This window comes from Notamacropus eugenii, chromosome 1 (assembly GCF_028372415.1).
Source record: "Notamacropus eugenii isolate mMacEug1 chromosome 1, mMacEug1.pri_v2, whole genome shotgun sequence".
Taxonomy (NCBI): domain Eukaryota; kingdom Metazoa; phylum Chordata; class Mammalia; order Diprotodontia; family Macropodidae; genus Notamacropus; species Notamacropus eugenii.
In genome coordinates, this window is record NC_092872.1 from 273,291,075 (window position 1) to 273,304,031 (window position 12,957).

The 12,957-nt window shown below is 38.3% G+C and overlaps 1 pseudogene; it reads right to left on the bottom strand.

Annotated features, from left to right (window-relative positions):
* Positions 1-11,395: 11,395 nt before the first annotated feature.
* On the bottom strand, positions 11,396-12,528 carry LOC140525153 (proline-rich protein 11 pseudogene; annotated as a pseudogene).
* Positions 12,529-12,957: the final 429 nt, after the last annotated feature.

A 12,957-nucleotide genomic window follows, 5' to 3' on the forward strand; every position in this document is an offset into this window, starting at 1 on the left:
GATAATCTGAACTGAAGACACTTGTAATAATAATATAAAGTATGACATGTCAGTGTGTGACAAGCCCTCCCCCCTCCAAAGAAATAATGGAGAGACAAAAACAGATGGAGACAGAGAGATGGAGAGAGAACTGTAAGATACAATGAGTTTAAAAGAAAATTAGAGTTAACTTTGCAAATACATTTGCAGAAGGCTTTGATTTTTCTAGTCCTATTAATGAATAGAACTGACCCTTGTAAGAGTCCAATTGAGATAAACCAGTTTTCATCATTTCTTTAAGACAGATGAATTTCATGTTTGTTTTCCAAGAGTCAAAGTGGGCTAGTGAGAAGAAGGAAGGCATGGAGCTTAGAATACATGGAATCAACGTGACTTCTTATATTCACTAGCTGTGTAACCTTGGGAAAGTGACCACACACTGAAGCCTCAAGGAACTCTACAAAATTTTAAATCACACAATTCATTCAATCCATAATGTGGGGAAAGGTGGCCCTATTCATGGAATTAGCTCTTTGATATATGAAGATTTTATTTCATTTTATTTTATTGTGAATTCAGCAATTCTTAACAGGTACAAAAAGAAAAATCAAAAACATTTATTCCATGTTTACCATGAGTGAGGCACTGTGCTAAGTGTTGAGGATCCAAAGAATCACGTCAAAACAAAACAATCTCTGCACTCAAAGTGTTGAGGTTTAGGGGTGTCAGGACCCCAAAAGAGTGACACATCAGTCCTGCCCAAATGAATTCAACCCAAGCCTTCTTTCTGCCAAAGACAAGGTTTAAGACACTGTTCTAGGTGGGTATGATTCTAAAAATCCATCATATTGGCCAAACTCAAAAGGAATCTCAGCACCTTAATGGAAGCAAGGTAGACCTTATATACAGAAAGCTGTGGGAAGTATCTAGGAGTGACCAAATAATCTGCAGTGACAGGAGGAAGGCTGTAGGAAGATCTTGATGGGAGTGGCCAATAGGCTGAGGTGACTTTGAGATAACAGAGAAGGCCTGGAATGCCAGGGATCCTGACCATGGTGGCCAAGGGAGAGTGAGGTCTAGATGGGATTAAGGGTGGGAAGTAATGGGTTGGAGGGGTGTGATCTGGAGGTAATTGAGAATGGAGGGCTGGGAACAGAGAATTGGGTGACTGGGCATAGGCCACAAGGAAAGACCAGTTGAGAGGATTACTGGGATGTTTCAGAGAAAGCCAGAGCCTTGACCATATGGGAAAGTTCAAGGAGAGTTGGAAGGAGGGGGAGAGGATTCCAGAGACTTTACCTGTCAGAAGGGCTCACAGTTTAGTAGATGATACAATATACAAACCAATAGGCCAAAACAAAATTTATAAATCTAAATGCTCGCATCAATAAAACTGATACCCTTCCTTTTGTTTGAACTTGAGTTATGGTTATTCCCACTGCCTTGTTAATGGAATTGGTTCCTTTCTTATGCAGTCCAGAGTGATAATTGCTTTGCAGCATGTCAGATCATAGGTTGACATTAAAATTGTAGCATGTGCCCACTGTCTGTTCTTTTCATCCCCTACTATGCCTTCCTCATCTTAGGTGTTTGGCAGCTCAGTGGCATCATATATATTGTAGGGCATCAGATTTAGAGTCAGGAAGGCCTAAATTCAATCACTGTCACAAACAGTGGCTGTGTGACCTTGGATAAATGAGTTAAGCTTTTTCACTGGGTTTCCTCATCTGTAAAATCTTTTTCTTCCTTACCCAGGTACACTTATCTGGAATTCCCTGTCCTTCTCCAGTATTCTTTTCATCCAGAAAGGTCACATTAGCCCTGGGATTAACACCTCATCAATACTTTCTGCCCCTGGAGCCCCTCCCTCCCAGCAATTAGAGGATTGAGAGGAAGGCATTCCTTCTAGAATTTCCACTTAAGGAGGGGTGATGTTTAAAAAGTTTCAGAGACATGATTTCTGGGTAATTAGTCATTTTATTAACAATGGCAGCATTTTAATAAAAGGAGGTCTGTGGGACTCTATGCCAAGACAATCATGGTGGTAAGTTTATAGCTTATATGCCCTTGGAAGAGGGAGTTTCCAAGATTGGTAAACAACTCTGGTTAACACTTAAGGAGAAAGTGCGTAATACAATGAGGGGCTGAATCTATTGTAATGAAATTTGATTATGTCATTTACTTCTAAGTTACACCCAGCCTTGGGCAGTCTATTTAAAGAACCTAACTCTCACTCAAACCTGAGCAGAAGGGAGTTTCACCGTAGATTAGAAATCTGATCTTGCTGGTAATTGTCCTGCTGATTCTTCTCAGAGTCATCCATGATAGGCTGATCTTTCACCTGGAAAATGGTCATCTATCTGAGAGCCAGTGTGACTTCAGAAAGGTCTGAGGAACAGTATTTGCTGCCCAACAACTCCAGGAGTAGAATAGAGGTCTGTACACAATGTTTGTAGATCTGGCCAAATTCTTTGATAGTGTTAGTCATGAGGGCTTATGGAAAATTATGTCAAAATTTGGTTGCCCAGAGAAATTCATCAGCATCATCGTCAGTTTCATGATGGCTTGATGGCCAGGTTCTAGATCATGGACAATGCTCTCCTGCCTTCTCAGTCACCAGTGGAACAAAACAAGGTTGTGTGCTTGCTGTCATGCTTTTTAGCATGAGGTTTCAGTCATATTGTCAAATGCTTTCAATGAAGATGAACACAGCATCAAGGTCAGCTACCACACTGATGGTAAATTCTTCAACTTGAAAAGACTACAAGCCAAGACCAAAGTAGGAGTGTTGGTGCATGATTTTCTGTTTTCAGATGACTGTGAACTCGATGCAGCCTCTGAAACTGAGATGCAACAAAGTATGAATCAATCCTCTGCTGCCTGTGCTAATTTTAGCCTAACTATTAACACTATGAAAACGCAGGTGCTCCATGAGCCACAACCACACCATCTATATGTGGAACCATCAGTTACAGCAAATGGAGAAGTTTTGAATGCTGTGAATAAGTTCACTTACCTTGGTAGTATACTTTCCAGGGCTATACACATTGATAATGAGGTTCAAACACACATTGCCAGAGTTGTCTCAGTGTTTGGGAGACTCCAAAGGAAAGTATGGGAGAGAAGAAGCATTAGACTAATTACCAAACTGAAAGTCTACAGAGTCATTGTGCTGACCTCATTGTTGTATGCCTATGAAACATGGACAGTCTACAAGTGCCATGCCAGGAAACTGAATCACTTCCATTTGAATTGTCTTAGAGAGATTCTGAAGATCACCTGGCAAGATAAGGTACCACACACTGAAGTCCTTACTTGAATTAAACTGCCAAGCATTCACACTCTGCTTCAGAGAGTGCAACTCTGATGGGCAGGTCATGTTGTTTGAATACAAAACATATGCTTGCCAAAAAGACCATTTTATGGAGGACTCACACAGGGCAAGCACTCACATGGTGGTCAGAGGAAGAAATACAAAGACACTCTCAAGGTCTCTTCAGAACTTTGGAATTCTTTGTGTGACATGGAAGACCCTGGCACAGGACCACTCAGCATGGCATGCCCACATCAGAGAAGGTGCTATGCTCTTTGATTGAAACACCTCAAAGAAAACACCAGATGTGCCAACTTGGAGTATCCACCCCAAATGTCCATACAGACTATTTGTACCCAACCCGTGGTAGAGAATTCTGAATTTTTAATGGTCTGATCAGCCAAGCCACAGCTGGACATATTGAAACTTGATTCTAGCATAATGATGTCATTTTGGTCCTCTTCAAGAAGGAAATGTGTAATAGCAATATGCACAATGAGGAGAATGTCAATCCTATCTAGCATCAACCCTGTCATTGAGATATTGGACAAAGAAATAAGGCAAGGGGAAAAAAGGCTTGGGTCTCCCCAATTTTAATGATTGACTATTAATATGAGAGAGAAATGATCATTTCTCAAACACGGCACCTAAGCTGGCCCTCCCTTCATTTCACAGAAGTACTCCTCTATACATTATCATAATGCTTCCACTGTGGTACCTTCCCCACCCATTTCCTTTCAAATAACTTTTTATTTATATTGTATCTCTCATTAGGTTGTAAGCTTATTGAGGGCAGAGACTTTCTTTGCTTTTCTTCTCCCAGTGCATCCTGGGCCATCTCCAGTTATCCTGAGGAATATCAGATCACTGGATTCAGATGGCTCTAGAGGAAAAGAGAGCCTAGTGACCTGCACAGCCCTCCCCCACTCAAAACAAAGTCAAGTGTAAGTCATGTCATCATTTCTCTGATGGCATGGTCTTCTTTGGCAACAAAGGACAAACACAACAACAACAATAACAATCCCTCATACTTAGTATTTCATACATGTTGTTATACAGTAATTTCTAGTCATGCCCAACTCTTATTGACCTTATTGGGATTTTCTTGGCAAAGATGCCAGAGTAGTTTGCCATTCCTTCTCCAGTTCATTTTACAGATAAGAAAACTAAGTCTGAGTTAAATGACTTGCTCAGAGTCATACTGTTAGCAAGTGTCTGAAATAGGATTTGAACTCAGTTCTCCTTGACTCCAGTCCCGGCACTCTATCCACTGTGCCACTTGGCGGTTCATATAAATGAAAGTTGAGTGAAACCTCTTAAGGAGCCTTTTTTTTCCCCTATAGCAATGAGTTATTAATATTTCTCTTCTGTACTTCAGAAATTAAACCTTTTTTTGATATGAATTTTCTCTCTCTTTCTATTTACCTATCTGACCTCTCAGTGCTCTAAGCAACTTTCTAAGACTGTCAGTTGCAGAGAAAGTAAAGACCTACTTTGCTAATATAGGAGACCCCTGTATCAATGAAATCACAGTTCCTTTCCCTGGAAGAGTAAACAACTCCCCACTATTTCAGAATGGTACATTTTCTTTGACTTAGAGTTCTAGAGCACTGATAAATGATTAGGTGACTTGCTAACGATCACAAAGCCAGTGTTTGACAAAGGCAATACTTGAACCCAGGTCTTTCTGGAACCAAGTCCAGCTCTCTATCCACTGGGCCATACTATCCATTGACGAACAGAATGGGGAAGGATTGGGAGGAAGCTAGAAAAAAAGTGAATAAGAAACTGAACCCTATGTTCTCTTTGTTTTTGGGAATTCTTGAAGTGAGGTTCAGATTGCCATCTTAAAATCATATTTTTAAAATACATTTTGATGTTTTGCATACAATAACACATGGCTATTTCAATTCAGTTTTTATTGCCACAACATAGTTGTTTCCATTTTTTTCTCTTCTTCACATTATATGTTTTGACTTTTCTGTGTTCACTGCTTTGTCTTATCCACTATAAATGTTTCATACATTTCTTTTCCACTTGTGTTTTCTTAAGTTTGAGCTCATTGTTATATTTTCTTTCTGCTAAATTTCTGCTCATTCTTTCAAAGCCCAATATGTCACAGGGATTGTGCAAATATTTTGTAGTGAAAGACAAAAATGAAAAAAAAGCAGTCTTTGTGCCTTCAAGGAGTTTATGATCTCTCCAAAACTGAGAGGCTCATAGCAAAATTATTTGTTATTCACTGATGAATTCTTTGACCATGGTAAGCCTACATGATTTCCCATTTATTATTCATTTCATATGTTTATTTTTCTACCAATATTTTTCTCTCTTTCTAATTTCTCTTATCTTTCCTGGAGATATGAAGACACATGGGAATCACACTTTTTCTCAAATACCATTCCATTTGAAAAGCATTTATTAAAAAATGTGTGACTCCTTCCTATAATCTCCTCATCTCTCTCCCTTATTTCTGCCTTATGTCACTGTATGCACAGATTATAATGAGCTGGAAAGAGTTCTCTAGGCATTTTGGGAAGGAAATGTACCTTATTATAGAGGACATAGGCAAATGAGTCTGAGGCATACTTATACTGGTATATATATATATATATATCCACTGAATTTAGAGAAATGATGGCAAACCATCATAGTCTGAGTTACAAGGAGCCAGGCATCTCACTGAATAAACTCTTCTCTACTTTGTCCAGTCATGATCTAGAAATAAAATTGAAACCAGGTATTCCTGATTCCAGATATACCACTCTGGGACTCAAGTTGAGACTGGAAATTAATTTTTTGGGGGGAGGGTAAAATCAAATATAAAATAGATTTTATTAACTTTAATATTGAATTTGACAATTCTTAGGAAAAACTGCTTGAGACAGCTTCATGGGGAAGATTAAGCTCATATAACAAAACTGGCCTTGAATCTCCTGTCCCGCATATCAGCATCTTTACCATCCACATCCCATGCTATGTCATAGCACATAACAAGTGATCTACTTGGAATCACAAAACTTTAGAGTTGGAAGGAACCTGAGAGATCAGCTAGTCTGAGCCTTTTAATGTACCTTTAGGGAAGTGAGGCTACAAATTTGAACTTGCTACTAGGCCCGTGCTCTCACCAACTGTCTTATGACCTTGTCAAAATAGTGTCAAAATGACTTGAAGTTGTTAGCAGCAATAGAACTTCCCAATGGACATGTCCAAGTAATCTCAGTTCATAGTTTAGTGTTGAGATAGTTGCTCTATTCCTTAAGAGAGGGTCTAAAAAAAAAAAAGGAGAAGCCACATTAGTCTAATTAGAATCTTAGAGTTAAGCGAGAAATGGCCTTAGAGGCCACTAATCAAGGCAATTAGATGGTGCAGTGGATAGAACACTGGGCTTAGAATCAGGAAGACTCGTCTTCATAAGTCTTCATCTTCAAATTCAGCCTCAGACACTTCTTAGTGGTATTATCCTGGACAAGTCACTTGAGCATGTTTGTCTCAGTTCCTCATCTAAAAAAATGATCTGGAGAAGTAAATAATACACTTCTCCAGCATCTCTGCCAAGAAAATATCAAATGGGATCACGGAGAGTTGGACATGAGTGAAACAATTCAACAACATAAGGTTCTAATTGAATAAGTGTCCTTAACAATACATTAGACAAGAAGTCATCTTGCCTTTCTTTGAAGGAACCTGGGATGGACACCATTGTTTCCTGGAACAGGTAGTCTCACTTTGGCACAACTCTAACGGTTAAGAGAATTTTACTTCCACAGAACTGGCTGAAAATTGCCATTCTTTAATTTTAACCCATAGTTCTGTCCTGTGGATCTTGGGACACGTGATGAGTTGGATTGGGGAAGGGAGGACTAAAAGTACTTCTCTCATAGCTTGGGTCCCCAGAGTTGAAATTTATACCAGCACTCTCCATGTTATCTCTTACTGATGAAGATGCATCTGTAGAATTAAGATTCAATTCTTTGGAATCAGCCTAATAATCAGAAGAGTGCAGCAGAATTCAATCTCAATATGTTCCTATAAAAAAAGCAGTGTGGTTTCTAAAGTGACTGCTATCTTTCATCAGATAATAATGATTTGCTCCAAATGCTTAAAAGATTAAGAGATGTTAATAAGGATGGGATCTGCACTGTAGGGAAACTCAAGTGATTTAGAAATAGTAATGTTTACTTATATAATTGATCACAGTCCCTAATAGATTCTTAAATGCCATTGGAACTGTTTAGAAGCAATTTACAAAATTGGTGGGGAGGGGGAGAAGAAGTAATCAGATTCAACATAGCCATTACCTGGGTCCAGTACGATTTTATCTACTTCTCCTATACTTATTCAATTAGAAAAACTTCTGGGATTTAAATTGCCTAAGAAAGACAAGATGCAGGTCTTTTAGCTATTTCAAACATAGCCTTATTGGTATATTTTCTTTCTTAAATGTATTATAAAAAATAAGCTAAAAGGTTCATATTAGTCAGTCACATAATTATGGGATAGGCTACAAACTAATCTATATTATTCTGGTATTGATGTTCAAATTTTGACTGTATATCTTTCACTTTCAATATTTAAGTCACATCCAATAAATGACCAAACAGAAAAATGGGTAGGGGAGGCAATTGACTAAATTGGAGACAAACAATGGGAAACATATTGGATCCATTGGTACTTACATTCTGTTGAGATTTTTTTTTTAAAGCTTTTCCATTTTGGAGGGAATCCCTGTGGAGCAGTGGTGTCAAACACAAATTGGAACAGGGACCACTAACGCATACATCAGAATTCCTGCAGATCGCATATTGACTTAGTTTTTAAAATATATTATTTTCTTCATTTTATAGTATTTCTATTATTTTGCAAAGTATTTTCAAATTGCATATAATCTGATTTGATTCACACTATATGAGACACATATAGCCTGCAAACAGGGGGTTTGATAGTTCTGCTGAGAGATTCATCAGTTGGCATAGTCAAGAGTTGCAGGAATAGAAGACTAGACTTGGGTAGGTTGTGAACTGAATCCCTAGCAAACCCAGATGCATGGAAAAATAAAAGCTAGACCTTTGTGAATAGGGATTTTTAAAAATGATGTTATATATGCATCATCAACACCAAACACAACACCTAGCAGATAACAAGATAAATAATAGCTTGATAAATGATTCTGCTTGAAAAAAAGTTACATGTATTATATTATTTGATATAGCAATCCATGTTAAGAGAGACAGAGCTAAGGTGGTGGAGAGAAGCTAGGAAGTATCCTGAGTTCTTCTCAGTTTCCCTCCAAAACAACATTAAATCAAGTCTCTAAATGGATTCTGGAGTGACAGAATACACAAAAAGATAGAGCAAAGCAAATTTTCAGCTTAAGATAACTTAGAAGGCCTTCAGAAAAGGTCTGTCTCACTTGGGCAAAAGGAGAGTGCAGCCTAGTGCAGATGGTGTCTGGCTAAGCCAGCAGGAGGCTCCTAGCCACAGCACAGATCAGCAACCAAGGCCCCTGATTCAGCAGCATACTGACACAGCGGGCCAATTTTGAGATCTGCAGCCACATCACAGAAGGCAAACTCCAGCACAACAGATGTGACTTGGCTGGGCCACCCAAGCACAGTGGGCAAACGCCAACCCTGGAGGGCCTGTCACAGAAAGCCAGTGACCAGTTCTTTCATAACGTGACTCATGTGGAATTATGTTCAATATCATTGTACACACATAACATGTATCAGATTGCTTGCTGCCTTGGGGAGGGGTGAATTAAGACAGGGAGGGAGAAAAATTTGGAATTCAAAATCTTACAAAAATGAATGTTGAAAACTATCTCTGCATGAAATTGGAAAATCAATGAAATACAATTAAGTGCAAAACAACAACAATAGCAGTCCAAGTTAATTGATGCAAGTATTATTAGTTCTATTTTACAGATGAGAAAAAGAGATTAGATTATTTTTTTGAGTGGTACACCAAAATGCAAAGTGATTTTTCCACTGAGTGGAACTTCATCACTTTCTATATAGGTTGTTTGTGCTTTGCAGTGCTTTGCAGCAGATGAAGATTCTCTGTGGGCAGGAACTTTTTTTTTTCTTTTGTCTTTTGTATCCTGAATGCTTCAAAGAGTACCTGGCAGATGGTAGGCTCTGAATCAGTGTGTTTTCTATGTTGAATGGAACAGTGCTCATTTTACTTTGGGTAAAAGGGGCAGTGAAACTGACAGAGCAATTTTGCTTAGGGAGTATCTGCCCATCTCAAAGATCTGGACTTTCTTTTTAATTACCTGAGACTAACTGAAGTAGTTATTTGCTCAATATGACCCAATTGTTAAGGATCAGAGGCAAGACTTGAACACACGTCTTTCTGACTCTAAAATCAGCACACCATCTGTTCCAACATGGTACCTCTGGAGAAAGTTTGGCTCTTTAAATTAGAGTCTGTGAATTATTATACACAAGTTGTTTTGATATTGTAGACGATATTTTTTTTCTGGGACTCCCCCGGGAATTCTTATTTTTTTATTGTAAAAATTTTATTGTTAAAAAATAGCTAAGTGGCTAAGAATTCTTGGCCTGATTTTGTCATCGCTAAAATTTTAATAACAAACACACAGTACATAGTTTTTTTAAGGAGCCCTAGGTTTACAGAATTATGAAAAATACAAAGTAAGCTGTGATGAAGGCTTAGTAAAAGCTGAAAAGTAAACTTGGGGAGCATGTAATATTTCTTAAAATTGGTATGATAGCCTTAGCAACTTTACAAATTTCTGTATTTGCATATACCCATATAGTTATCAGATGCCTACAGAACCTTCCCTCTGAATACCTACTGCAGAAGCTTTTCAATTTTTTGGTAACTAAATAGGATCAACAGTATTCATCCTTTGTGAATTATCAAGTTATTTGCAAAGTGAACACAGTATGTAGTAGAGCTATTGTAAACTTCATTTAGGCCTTGTAAAACACCATTCAACAAGAAATGAAGTTTCCTCCATAAGCATTCCCTTAGTTCTAGACTTTTACAAGACCAGCCAACAGGTTTTGTTTTGTTTTGTTTTTTATAATACATTTCATTTTTGTCATGTGTGTCTTACTATTGCTTCTGTATTTATCCATTATGAGTGTTAAAATGCCTGCTTTTGTATCTAAAAAATAGGGCCCAAGTTGAATAGACACATGGGAATTTTCTAGGGCCATTGTGCTTGGACCAAGATTTGAACATTACTAGAAATTTTAGGAAACTCCCTAAACTAGATTTTTGGCTTGGGAACTTTCCAAGGATGCTATATGTGTCTCATATTGCAGTTTTTCCTAGAAACAGTAAGTTTACTGAGGTTTTATGACTCTGTCCTTCCTACCCCTGCTGTCCTCATTGATTCACTGACTTTTGTCCTCATTCTTAGAGGAGCAGATGAGTTTCTTGAACAGCCTCAGACCTGGTTTTATGCTTAATAACAGCTTCCTCTGTTCTATGGCTCGAAGTAGAGGATAGAGGACATTGTGCCCAGAGCCAGCTTTAGAGTTCATGGAGCCCTTGGGAAGAGACACAGTAGAAGATGCATAGTACCTATCAAGGCTATCCATGACACTTCCCTTTGGCTTCTTGAATACAGAATATGAAAAGTAAGGAGCTGTTCAGGCATGGTGGTGAGCTAAAATGTCTACCCAAGGTGGTGGAGGAGGTATATTCTACCTTTTGAGGCCATCAGGCTCCTATCTCTTACTTGTTTAGGTAAAGATACATAGGGCTACAACCTCTATTATCTACTTATTTGTTGGGTGGCAAATGTGGCAATCACAAATGACTTCTTAAAATGACTGGGATCTAAGTCAGTCACTCAAAATATACTATCATGACAAATTAAAAAAACGTATATGACGGAGACTTAATTAAGCATGATCATCTAGACAACCAAAGGCAAAAAAACCCTAAAATCCTGTTTGGACATGTTTACTAACTGAAACAAGTGGACAATATTTAAATCTATACTTTTTGTTGTGAAGATACACAATTGATGAATTATAGCATCTTAAAATTCTTAAAAATGATATTTGAGTACATCTATTTAATGTTTTACTTTCAAATGTGATCCATCATTGACATCAAATTTTATTCATCAAAGTTGTTTGTAGAAAGTAATGGAGCTTTGGGAAGGGCTCTTTGAATGAGTCAACTGAAACTTTTGCCACAAGACCTTGGTCATTATTGGAGTTATCCCTGTTCCAGTCTCCATATATTCTTTACTGATGAGAGGGTACCTCCTGGCCTCCTATCTATGTTGACTTTCCTAAGAAGTTTCCTCAGATCCATTTGGACTTTTCTGGGAGTGAATATCACATTTTTGACATGAGTTGCTTGAAATTTGGACTGAGGTTTCAGGGAAATACTCTGTAGATCAGAGACTGTACCCAGAAGCTTTCATTTCTTCGGTGATGATAGAATCCCACTGCTACTGGTAGAATTTTGTGTCTTCTTTAACTTCACAGTGAGCAAATCTTTAACAGTTATATGCATGGGCACAATTTGTTTTGATGGTATAGTCTGAAGTGCTTTGGTACTGTCAGCTTTTTTGAGCAACAAAGATGCAGAGCTGAGTGGAAGAGGAAGAAGTGGTGGAGATGGTGGAGAGGGTGGAGGAGGAGGAAGAGGAAGGAAAACTATAGGCTGCAGTGTCACAGGTAGAAGTATGGATGCTAACTCTCTGATAGTAGTTTGAGCTTGAGCAAGGTCCTCTGGAAGTTGAGACCTCAAGTGACATACTTTAAGGCAATCCTGGCAAGAAGAACACTGAGGCAGGGGTATGAAAGATCTTTATTGCTTCCTGGAGCTTGTAGAATTCATTTTCCAGCTTGTCAACGTGCTGTCTGATCAGGCTGAGTTCCTAGAAGTACATACAGGATAGAAATAGGAAGTCTTTCAACATCTGTAAATTCTGTGTAATACAGCTCGGGCAAAACCTATAGAAAGACCACACCCTCTTTGCTAGGAATTTCATTAGATTCTTCATGCTGTAAAATGTTTTGCTCCAGGCTAATTTTGGATAACTTTGACTACAACATGTGTTTGTGAGAGACGCATCTATTATCCTTTCAGGTGGAGATAGAGTTGGAGATGAAAGAGAGGAAGGAGGGGAGGGAGGAAGAGGAGAAGCAGTAGGATCAAAGAGACCAGTTTTCTTTTTTGGTGAATATTTTGGTTCTGGCTCTCAACTTCCTTCTTCTCTAGTATTTGTGCTTGGTCATTTTTTTTTTCTGTGGAGAAATAGTATAGGAGCTCTGGGAGGTAAACAAAGTCTGGGCAATATCCTCTCTGGCAGCAGCATCTATCAAGGAATTCTATTTTAAATATAGAAAATGGAGAATAACATATTAGACTGGAGATAGATTTTAGTCTAAACTGAATGGTTTTCTGAATTTTATATTAAAGATATTAGCCTTTCCTTGGCATAAATTAATAATGAAAGTAGGCAGATTAGTTCAGGAGACTTGTTTTTCATCTCTAGGTTATGAACTTGCATCAATCCTACATGGCCAGGATTGAAAGTAGCAACATCTAATACTGAGAACTACACTATGCAAGATGAGCAATGTCTTTGTCTCCAAAAGCAAGTCCCTGCTGGATTCTCCAACCACTACTTAGGAATGGAAATCAAGATGTTTAGTGAATGAGCA